Below are 12,249 nucleotides of genomic sequence, written 5' to 3'. Positions count from 1 at the left end.
ATAATTACAATATTCCTTTAGCAGTTTCTCTATTTCACTTTATTACTGCAAATGTGCTGGATTGAACAAATAGGAGAGCAGTCCCACATTGTTTAACATACTCTATAGATTTTTAAGCTAAAATTATTAAAAGTCACTTTTGGAGTTAGATTGGTCAGGGAACATCCGAGTGTGCCTGAGAGCTGCATTAATGGAAACGTTCTTACTAAGACACTTACAGCTTACCCCTGCCATGGGAGTTTAGATGCAGACCTTGCCACATCTTAAATGAAATAAAAGTAAATAAAAGACAAACACTGTAGTGCAAGCTTAGAGTACTAGTACTTGGGGGCAGAGGCAAGACGATGACCACATAATTGCAAGCTGTCATATTACTTAGTCTGATGTTTCTCTTTATACAGTGCTTATATCTTTTTATTGAAAGAGAGAACATTTTGTGATGTTACATACTTGATAGTAGTAAACAATGTGGTTTCCGCTTAATTAGTTAATAGATCAGAGTCCCAGAATCCTTTGAGATGGACAAATTCTTCACTAGGTAGAAGATTTTAAAGTTACATTCATCTAGAAATATGCTCAAGACACCATTAGAAAAGTATATGATCCAATATCTAGGATTAAAATATGGTTCAGACCATAATCACAGGCTCAGAGGGTAGAAACACAGGTATCTCTAGACCAAGATGGGTACCTAGCAAAACTATCCACAATGTAGAACTCATTGCTTGACTAAGATACTCTGCCATGAATAATTAGGGGAAGAAGAATCAAGGACAGTTACCAACACCAGCATTAAGCAGTCCCATGCTTGTGTACATGTAAGCATGTGGATATATAAATATACAAGAATACATGCCACATGCATATGAAAACTAAGATTAAGAAAAAGTACCAGAAATTATTGAATGTTTTCGGGTTCAGTGTCATGGATGTTTTATTTTATGCTTAATATGCCCTGTGTCTTATATGTCTATAGCAAGGCAATATATCAGAGGTACATAATAAAGCTACATTTATCAGCTAAGATATAATGAAAAACAAAGAAAAGTAGTAAATTTTTTGAGCACTATTCCCTTCTAGGCAAGTTTCTAGTAACTTACAAATCTTCCAGAAGTCTAAGACCCAAATCAAGTCATGACATGTTCTAAAGAGCAATCATTTAACAAATGAGGCCAGGAGAGGGTAGATTCTAGATAATAACTGTAAGAGGAATTAATTAAATAATCTGACTTCTAGTAGGGTTTCCTCCAAACTTCCCAATCAGAGTCTGAGGATGTGCAAATACATACAAATTCATCTCAACTCTACAGTGACCATAATTGTAGAGTTTTGATCCTTATTATAAAATGTATCACTCTAGGATGTTAGCCTTTTCCAGAGGTAGCAGAGGATTTGGTTTATGAGGTACTTGATGAAATGAGATCAGAGACTTTAAGAGAGTTGGGGAAATTTTATATAAGGAGAATGAAGCAGAGAAAGAATTAGATTAGATTTGTGGGAGAGAAACATGTTTTGAGAGCTAGAAAATCATAAGCAATCTTTTTAGTTAAAACCAATTCCATAGATAAGACATTTGAGAACGATGGTAAAATTAGAAAATAATGGAACAAAACCTCCAGAGGAAGAAATATATTGAAATGAGGACACAAATGAAGGGATTGGCTTTGATGTAAATGAAGGAAAAATCTTCACTCAGAAATGGAATAAAGAGAAGTCAGATAAAAGTGAACTCACTTTTGATTCATATGAAAAGTGAGCTATAAAAATTTATCTTTAAATTAACTTTAACATTTTTAAATTAATAAGAACTGCAATGTTTGAAGATAAAATGAACTGGGAAACTCACGAAAGAGTGCCATGTGTGCCTCACTTGCTGAGATCATAAAATCACAGTAAATTTATGTGTAGCTTGTCTGGGTGTGAAGATGGGGATGAATATAACCTTACCTTCTGTGTAGAGTCAAAAGAATAAGCATTCTTAAAAGTGATTTTTCAAAACAGCAGTCCTTGACAGCTAGCAGCTTCCTTAAATTAAAAAAAAAAAAAAGATTCAGAAACATGATGCAAGTAAGTGAGAAAACATGTAAGCTAAGTGCAATAGTTAGTGTCAGTTGAAGAACTTCACTGAGCTTGAAGTCACCCAAGAGGTGACTTTCTGGTACGTTGTTAGTAAGTTGCTAGACTGCATTTAACTGTGATAGGAAGAAGAATCCTAAGTGTGAGTGGTGGTATTCATTGGGCTCTCGTCCTGGACTAAGTTAAAAGGAGAATGTAAGCTGGGTGCTGACATTATTTATCTGTTTCCTGCCTGAAGGTACTAGGCAACAAGTTCTCTCCACTGCTGACTGCCAAAGTAGACTGTTTGCTCAGCATGTACAGTGGAATAAACAATGCCTTCCTTAAACTGTTTTTCTCATAGACTTTGTCACAGCAACTGGGACTACAGCTAATATTCTCAGCAAGTTACTCTGTGAAGGTAAATAAGAGCCATGTTCTTTTGGAAACCAACTACATACTTAGCATAATAAATATAATGAAATCACCATTTTGTCAACTATTAGATGGATCACAGGGCCCCCAATGGAGGAGCTAGAGAAAGTATCCAAGGAGCTAAAGAGATCTACAACCCTATAGGTGCAACAACATTATGAACTAACCAGTACCCCGGAGCTCTTGACTCTAGCTGCATATGTATCAAAAGATGACCTAGTCAGCCATCACTGGAAAGAGAGGCCCATTGGACATCCAAACTTTATATGCCCCAGTACAGGGGAACGCCAGGGCCAAAAAGTGGGAATGGGTGGTTAGGGGAGTGGTGGGGGAGGGTATGGGGGACTTTTGGCATAGCATTGGAAATGTAATTGAGGAAAATATGTAATAAAAATATTAAAAAATAACTCTTGGTGTAAGTTGCTAGGTTAAAGTATTTATTCCTATTTATCAGACAATAATCATAACAAATACTTGGAATTCATAGTGATGTTAAGCCTCTCAAAAGAAAAATCTGAAACTAAGAAATTGAAGACTAAACATTGTCTCCCTTTCGTATAGTCAAGTAGGTTGGGGATTTTCCTTCAAAGGTTCATATGTTGGAAGTCCAGCCTTCAGTATGGTAATATGAAGGAATTGGTATGAATTTCCATTCAGGAAAACAGCTGTCAAATTTTAAGTCAGAGTTTTCTCAGAGCATTTTAATCATTCCCAGTCAACAAAAGTTCCAACAGGTATAGTTAGAAGAAGAAAATCAGCTAATCTCCCCCTTGGGACCTAGGAGCCTCTTGCTTTTCTGGTATCTGAAACTTTTGGGTGGCTACCCCTGGTTCCCATTACCCATTGCTACATACCTCTGTTCAATTTCCTGACCCTCTGTATATCACCCTCATCTCCTCCCATACATGATCCCTCACATCAATTGGAGAAGAAGCCCATGGTCCTGTGGAAGCTCAGTGCCCCAGTGTAGAGGAATTCCAGGGAGGTGAGGTGAGAGTGAGTGGATAGGTGGGGGAGCACCCTCATATAAGCAGGAGGAGGGGGATAAGACAGAGAATTTGTGGAGAAGAAACTGGGAAAGGGGATAACATTTGAAATGTAAATGAAGAAAATGTCCCATAAATAAAGGATATAAAAAAAGAAGGAGGAGGAGGAAGAAAAGGAGGAGGAGGAAGAAAAGGAGGAGGAGGAAGAAGAAGAGGAGGAGGAGGAAGAAGAAGAGGAGGAGGAGGAAGAAGAAGAGGAGGAGGAAGAAGAAGAGGAGGAGGAGGAAGAAGAAGAGGAGGAGGAGGAAGAAAAGGAGGAGGAGGAAGAAGAAGAGGAGGAGGAGGAGGAAGAAGAGGAGGAGGAAGAAGAAGAGGAGGAGAAGGAGAGGATCCCTCTTACTGACTAGCTTCACTGACAATCTGAATGCCATACTAACTCTAGGTAAGGCAACTGTAGAATTGGAAATGCTTAATTTCAATTCTACTTAAGATTTGTGTTTTGTATGTATCCCACATTCAGTTTTCTTATTTGTCCTATTTTACATATGTTGTAAATTAAAAATTAGATTGTCTACTTATTTAATAACACTATAAATAATAATGAGCCAAATGTTCATATTCTGGACAAATGGGCATTCTTTAATATCTCCATTTGCCTAAATAATTTCCAAATATAGAATGAATTGAGACATCTACTGTCTTTATGATTTTTTCTCTCCTCTTTTTTTCTACTCTCAATTTCCCCATTTTATAGAGAATTTATAAGAATATAATTTAAAGACAAGGTTTAGCCAAGTTCGTTTTTTTTTTTTTTTTATTTTTACTTTCATTCAGGAAAACTGCTCTCAAGTTTTAAGCCAGACTTGTTTCAGATTAGAACAAGTTAGCATAGCAAGTAGATTTTGTTGATTCTATGAACAAAAAACAATGTGGTGCCATTTGAAGACTACCACTGCGTAAATATTGTTTGTAAGTGGAATAGGCCCATAGATTATTTTTATGGCTTCAACTTCTCTTTTGCCTTGAATTCAGGACAATGCTTCTTCGGGATCCTAGGTTCTGGGATAACAGGCATGAGCCACCTGACTGCACAATTAAAATTAATATGTCTCTTCAAATACAGATAATGACTTTGTATTTCTTATTTTCTTTATCCCTTTCATGGCTTGAAGTGTATGATGTTTATGTCTCACTTCCCTTTAATACAACATATGTAGTCGCAAAGCATATTACATCTTAGGAAATGTCAAATTAAAAAAAAAAAAAGGAAAGAAAGAAAGAAAGAAATGTCAAATTCTGCAAGCTGGCACAACCACTGTGGAAATCAGTCTTGTGGCTCCTCAGAAAATTGGACAGAGTACTACCTGAGGACCCAGCTATACCACTCCTGGGCATATACCCAAAAGATGCTCAAACATATAACAAGGACACATGTTCCACTATGTTCATAGCAGCCTTTATTTATAATAGCCAGAAGCTGGAAACAACTCAGATTTCCCTCAACAGAGGAATAGATATAGAAAATGTGGTACATTTACACAATGGAGTACTACTCAGCTGTTAAAAACAATGACTTCATGAAACTGCCAAGCAAATATATGGGACCAGAAAATATCCTGAGTGAGGTAACACATTCACAAAAGACCACACATGGTATGCACTCACTGATAAGTGGATATTAGCCCAAAAGCATAGACTGCCCAAGATACAATTCACAGACCAATGGAGTTCAAGAAGAAGGAAGATCAAAGTGTGGATACTTTGGTCCTTCTTAGAAGGAGGAACAAAATACTCATGGCAGTAAATATGGAGATAAAGTGTGGAACAATGAATGAAGGAAATATCATCCAAAGACTGCCCCATCTGGGAATCCATCCCATAAACAGTTACCAAACCCAAACAATATTGTGGATACCAAGAGGAGCTTGCTGACAGGAGCCTGATATAGCTGTCACATGTCTCCAGCCAAATAATTAGCAGAGGACAGCATTGTCAGACATCAATGGGAGGAGAGGCCCTTGGTCCTGTGAAGGCTCAATGTTCCAGTATAGGGGAATTCCAGGGCTGGGAGGCAGGATTGAATGGGTGGCTGAGGGAATACCCTCATAGAAGCAGGTGGGGGGTGGGAAGATGGGAGAGGAGGTTTTGGGTGGGGGTAACCTGGACAGGCGATAACATTTGAAATGTAAATAAATCAAATATGCAATAAAAAAGAGAGAGAAAAGAAATGTCAAATTCATTAACATTTTTAAAAATAATTATGTTGGTGCTACTTTCCAATTTTTTTATGAAACCTATGATTTTCATTCACTTTCCTTCACTATAATATAAGCTTGACATAAACTGTTACTGCTGAGTGTGTGTTGTAGAGGTCGAGATGGTCTGCAAGAAATCTATTAAGGTACGGAGGGAACATCTAGTGAGGAATTCATCTAAAAGGATGAGGGAACTCCACACAATGAAGCTAACCTAACTGAGCCTATCAGAGGAAGAGGTCATCAATTCTCTCGGCTGAGTCTTCTCTGGGTTTGCGGGGAGGGTGAATCTAACCACAGTCAGAAAGAGCTACCTCTCTAAGACCAGAGTGTGAATTCTCAGGTAGAAGCAGTGATTTGAAACCAGAATAAGCTGGCTGAAGGGAGCTGAGATTTCTAGCAGGATCAAAACTAAACAGAACTTTTCAGATTGAAAACCAGACACTTTATTTCTGAGCCTGGAGCAAGTTCCTTTCAAACAGAGTCAAAGTATTTAGGAGGGGAGTAGGGGCGCAGTCTTAACGATCATGACAAAACACACGACTATGAAGAATTACATCTTTGTGGGTACCAGAGAAGAATAATAAATGTGGTAAGATTTTGTTTTATGTTTGTGAGCACGTTCCTGTCTTAATATGAGACCTTCATGAGCCCATTTAGCCGGGAAACATGAAGTTGGGTTGTAGAAATTGTCATTAAGTGACAAGATGAGGTCATAAGAAGGAACACTACCAGGATATGCATAGGAAACATGAGTCTTAGACACTGATGGAATGGACCCTTCCTCAATATGGGTCACAGAGAAGGTGCAACACCTGACTATAGATACAAAAGCTCGTATCTGCTGGGCTTCCGCAGTTGGGGTTGTTTTGATTTGATGACTTCAAGGTCTATCTGAAGAAAAAAAAATATCACTTATAATAGTTTTGTGTACAAATGAGGAGAATAATGAAGGTGAGGTTCAGAACCTTGAAAAATCCATAAATGAATACAGGGTAGCCACTATAGAAGAGGGACATACCAAAACCTTGTATCTTGCCTGGTCCTAAGCAAAGTGACATTATGACATTTTAATATCTAACAAAATGGTTTACTGCTTTGATGGATATAAATGGTTCCAGTGACATCTCTATCAACAAAATATAGGGCGATTCTGACCATTCCAGCGGTAGCTATAACTTGACTCTCAATATCTTATTCTTTTTGAAAATCAGGTTCAGACAGAGCATGTGCTCATCATATATCAATCAGGTTATCATAAATCAATGGCATGGAAGTGATGAGCGAGATCACATGTCACGTGGAGGGATAATGATGCTCAGACTATGTATCAGCTCTGTGATAGAACCACCTTGAATAGCTAACACTTTTAGAGATGACTATCTCCTAACACTAGTCAAATACAGAGATAAGATACAGCTCCATGAGACTTAGCAGTTTCAAAAGCCACAAAATCTAGAAGCAATTCTTTATATATATATATATATATATATATATATATATATATATATATATATAATTTTGTAATTATATTCATGTACAGAAAACTTAGTAGGGTACATTTAACCCAAGTTTAGTGGTGAGTTCTTTAGCCTTTTCTTTTTCTACCTTGGCAATGTGAGACACAGACTTAGGAGCCGTGAAGTTACCTCCAGTGGCAGCTGATCTTGTCATATCTGTCATTAAAATTAGGACTAATAGTTTCCATCTGCTTAGCCAGAGCACCCTTGTCTTCCGAGTTAACCTGTCTGAAGAGTGGTACACCTCAACCTGGCCTTTCCCTTGATGATACAGTAGGGAACCCCATCTTTCGACCCAAGGCAGGTGCCGCAGACTAACCCCTTCTGTGTTTCCTATCTATGCTGTACAAGTTTCTGGTTGTAGGTGAGCAAAGGAGTCGGCAAGATGGAGGGGTGACAAAGAGATATGACACAAGGGAGTGTGGATCTGAATGTAATTTGTCAAATCGAGCATCAAACTTTTTTTTTGGGGGGGGGGTTCAAGACAGGGTTTCTCTGTGTGTAGCCTTGGCTGTCCTGGAACTCACTCTGTAGACCAGGCTGGCCTCAAACTCAGAAATTCACCTGCCTCTGCCTCCCAAGTGCTGGGATTAAAGGCGTGTGCCACCACAGCCTGGCTCAAACTTTTTATACAGAAGAAAATAGGGAAGTTAGGTGACACACTGGCAAGGTCCAATAAGGTTACCAGATTCTTACAGAGGAATGCAAACACAGAAGGACTGGCAAGAACCAGCTGGGATAAAATTCAATGTTAACAACTGGAATCAAAAGCAGCCGCACCTAAGGTCAGCTTAATCTTAAAAGCCCTTGCCAACATTCCTATTTTAGTCTATTGTATAGTCCACCTTCCCCCTAGGCCACTGTAAATTCCTGTGTATGGGTGTAACTCGGCTATCTATAGTTGTAAGGATCTACTCTGGTTCCTCCTTAGAGCACAAACTTCCTTCTTCCTAGATAATGGTAAATTCCTGTTTAGGGCAGTGACTTAGCTATCCATGCCCAGGATCGGCTCAAGGACTGACTGCCTAGGACTGGAGAAGAATCTAAATTACCTATATGTCAAGATTTCAATCCTTAGAAGCACTTATAATAAAGCAATATTAAGGGAAAACACACAGATCCATTTACCACTAAAGCAAGGACATTGGAGCATTCGTTATAGAGGATGCCATCGTTCCAGGAGACAAAGTTTCCATGAACCTTTCGCCTCAGGACCGCGCCCAGGCTTTTTGGCCTGTCAGGCTGGTCACTACTGGAGTGGATGTAGCAGGCAGGCAGGAAAACCACCAACTCAATGGGGTCTACCTCATGGGCAATCAACACCATCTAAGCCTTCTTGTTTTCCACCATGGTGGTGACTATATTGACTCCTGCTCAGAGGACAGGTGGTCTCTTAGTTGGGACGTACCCTTTGCCGGCAGCTTTTTTCTCAGCATGAGCAAGCTGGCTTTGCTGCTTCTCTTGCTTTATCTCTGGCCTGTTCTTGTGGGCAAGCTTAAGCAGCTGAGTAGCTGTTTGCTGGTCCAGGATCTAGGTGAAGTGGTTAATGACAGGAGGTACTTTGAGCCACTTATAGAGAGGATGGCTCTTTGCAGCTGAAGCCTAATGTAGCAGAATCGTTTGATGAAGAAGTGTGTTAAATCTCTTTTGGGCTGGAAGTTCTTGGGCCTTCTCTCAAAGGATTGACCACATTTTTGGCCTCCTATTTCTTCATGATGGCGGGGGCTGGGACCACCCCTTCCCTTTGGTCTTCTTTCCTTTAGGCATCTTGCTCCGCTGGAGGAGCTAGAAGTAATTCTATAAACACATAAAACATTTTAAATAATCTTTATCATGCTGTTTTAGAGACTTCTTGAGGAGGCTAGTGAAAGATCCTGACAGAATGTAAAAGGACACAGAAGCNCTGAAATTGGCAAGATAGACGTCAGTGTTAGCAGAACTAGCTTCACTGATTTAGAAAAATAGAGGTGCACAATGCTCTGGCTACTCCTTGAACCTGTGTGTCNGCCAATGTTNTGACCAGGTGTGTGNCCATTGCTGCACCTTCATTAGACTCTTTCCTTGTACCCCTCCCATACCCATTTCTTGAGAATAGACATTGTTTAGATCTGGAAATCCCCTACTCTCCCCCTTCTCCTTCCCCCCCCCTGAGGGCCTATAAAAAGTGAGACCTCTTTCCCCTTGAGGTCGACTCCTCTACCCCTGCATGGGATATGAGTCGTCCCCAGAGCTCTGGCTTTCTCCAAATAAAGCCTCTTGTGGTTTGCAACAAGCTCGGTCTGTCATGAGTTCTTGGGTGTCCGCTATTGTCCTGAGGCCTGAGCGAGGGGCTCCTTTCGGAGTCTTTCACTAGGAGGGGAAAAATAATAGAAATTTTAAATAAAGTACTTACCTGAGACTGTGTTGATAAACACCATACAAATTTGAACAGATTTATTTGTGAATTGTTACAAACCAAGTGTGAGCATTGAATACTTTGCACGTTAAGAAAAATATTTGTACAGGAAAGGTAAAAGAAAAAATAATTCATTGAAAAAATTTAATGAAAAATATTTTCTTAATTTTATTTTCAGTAATAAAATTAAAAAAAAAAAAGTTTGCTGTCTTTCTATATCCATCTTTATTCAAACTACTCTGGAGTGCTCCTGTGCCCCTTCCCTCAGCATCCTTGTCACCTGAGACATGCTCTTTGTTAAACCTAATCGCAATTCTTCTCCATCAATCCTGGGTACAAATCACATTTCCTTTGAGCTGCTCTGTGCAGTTTCTAATCTTTCTCAGGTGATTGACATTAATTATAGATCAGCATTCCTGGGAGGATATGTGCTTTCCAACTATGTGATTTTGGTATTTATTTTTTGTTGTTAGGGCTTCTCCTCAAACTGATGCTTATAATTTAAAATCTAGAAAGTTTTACTGAATCCTGAAAGCTCAAGCAGGCTTCCTTTCACAACATTTTATCCTCAAGTAAATATATATATATATATATATATATATATATATATATATATATATATCTCACAAATATCCCATAGTGTATTTTGTTAGGATATTTGAAGATATTTAGAGATTATAAGAATAGTTTAAAACTGGGAAGGGCTTCCTGGAGGAAGAAGCATGTGAGGAGTTTTTGAAAGTTATTTGGAGTCCTTTAGAGGTTTATTACTGAAGACAGAGTTTTTAAATAAGAAAATATAAAAATCATAACAAACTGATTCATTTGAATACATTTACCTTTGAAAAACAAAAGAAGTTGAAGACCCAGAAATGAACCCACACACCTATGGTCACTTGATCTTTGACAAAGAATCAAAAACCATCCAATGGAAAAAAAGACAGCATTTTCAACAAATGGTGCCGGCTTAAGTGAAGGTCAGCTTGTAGAAGAATGAAAATTAACCCATTCTTATCGCATATAAAGTTCAAGTCCAAGTGATCAAGGACCTCCACATAAAACCAGATACACTGAATCTAATAGAAGAGAAGTGGGGAAGAGCTTCGAACATATGGGAACAGGGGGAAATTTCCTGAACAGAACAGAAATAGCTTATGCCTTAAGATCAACAATCTACAAATGGGACTTCATAAAATCAAAAATCAAAGAACACTATCAATAGGACAAAATAATAACCAGCAGACTGGGAAAGGATCTTTATCAACCATACATCTGATAGAGGGCTAATATCCAAAATATACAAAGAACTCAAGAAATTAGAGAACCAAATAACTCTATTAAAAATAGGATGAAGAACTAAACAGAGAATTCTCAACTGAGGAATCTTGAATGGTGGAGAAGCAATTCAAGAAATGTTCACATCCTTAGTCACCAAGGAAATGCAAATCAAAACCACACAAGATTCAACCCCATACCAGTCAGAATGGCTAAGATCAAAAACTCAGGTGACAGTGGATGCTGGCGAGGATGTGGAGAAAGAGAAACACTTCTCCATTGCTGGTGGAATTGCAAGCTGTTATGACCACTTTGGAAATCAGTTTGTTGGTTCCTTAGAAAACTGGACATAGTACTACTGGAGGATCTAGCAACACCACTCCTGGGCATAAACCCAGAAGATGTTCCAACTTGTAAGAAGGACAAATGCTCCATCCACTATGTTAATAGCAGCCTTATTTATAATAGCCATAAGCTGGAAACAACCCAGATGACCCTCAACAGAGAAATGGATACAGAAAATGTGATACATTTACACAATGGAATACTACTCCGCCATTAACAACAATGACTTCATGAAATTCTTAGGCAATTGCAAGGAACTAGAAAATATCACCCAGAGTGATATAATACATTCACAAAAGACTAAACATGATATGCACTCACTGATAAGTGGATAGTAGTAAAAAAGCTCATTATACCCATGATGCAACTTGAAGGTCAAGAAGACCAAAGTATGGATGCCTCAGTCCTTCTTAGAAGGGCGAGCAGAATAATCATGGGAGGTAGAGAGTGGGCAGGACTTGAAAAGAAGAGAGGAAGGGGAGAGGAAAAAAGGGAAAATTGGATCAGATGTGGGAGGAATTGGGGGAGATATAAAGAGGGTAAGAAATTTGAACAGAGGTGTATAGCAATGGGGAATGGGGAACCTGAGTAGCCAACAGAAAGTTTCAGATGCCAGGGAAAATAAAAGGCTCCCAGGACCCAACAGGAATGACAAATGAAATACCGAAGAAAGGAGAGAGAACCTGTAGACACCATAACCAGAGGTTAGGAACAGCCCTGGTTTGAGGGATGGGGCCACCCACCCTTCTCAAAAGAACCCAGAATTGCTCTTGTCTAAAGGACATACAGAGACAAAGAGTGGAGCAGAGACTGAAGGAAAGGGCATCCAGAGACTGCCCTACCTAGGGACCCATCCCATATGCAGACTACCAAATGCAGACACTATTGCTGATACCAAGAAGTGCTTACTGACAGGAGACTGATATGGCTGTCTCCTGAGAGGCTCTGCCAGAGCCTAACCAATACAGATGAGGATGCTTGCA

The 12,249-nt window shown here is 39.1% G+C and overlaps 1 pseudogene; it reads right to left on the bottom strand.

Annotated features, from left to right (window-relative positions):
- Positions 1–240: 240 nt before the first annotated feature.
- On the bottom strand, positions 241–9,018 carry LOC110311343 (annotated as a pseudogene).
- Between the last annotated feature and the right edge of the window lie 3,231 nt (positions 9,019–12,249).

Source organism: Mus caroli, chromosome 16, assembly GCF_900094665.2.
Source record: "Mus caroli chromosome 16, CAROLI_EIJ_v1.1, whole genome shotgun sequence".
Lineage (NCBI taxonomy): Eukaryota > Metazoa > Chordata > Mammalia > Rodentia > Muridae > Mus > Mus caroli.
Note: the sequence above shows the minus strand (reverse complement) of the source record. Positions and strands in the feature narration are given on the sequence as shown.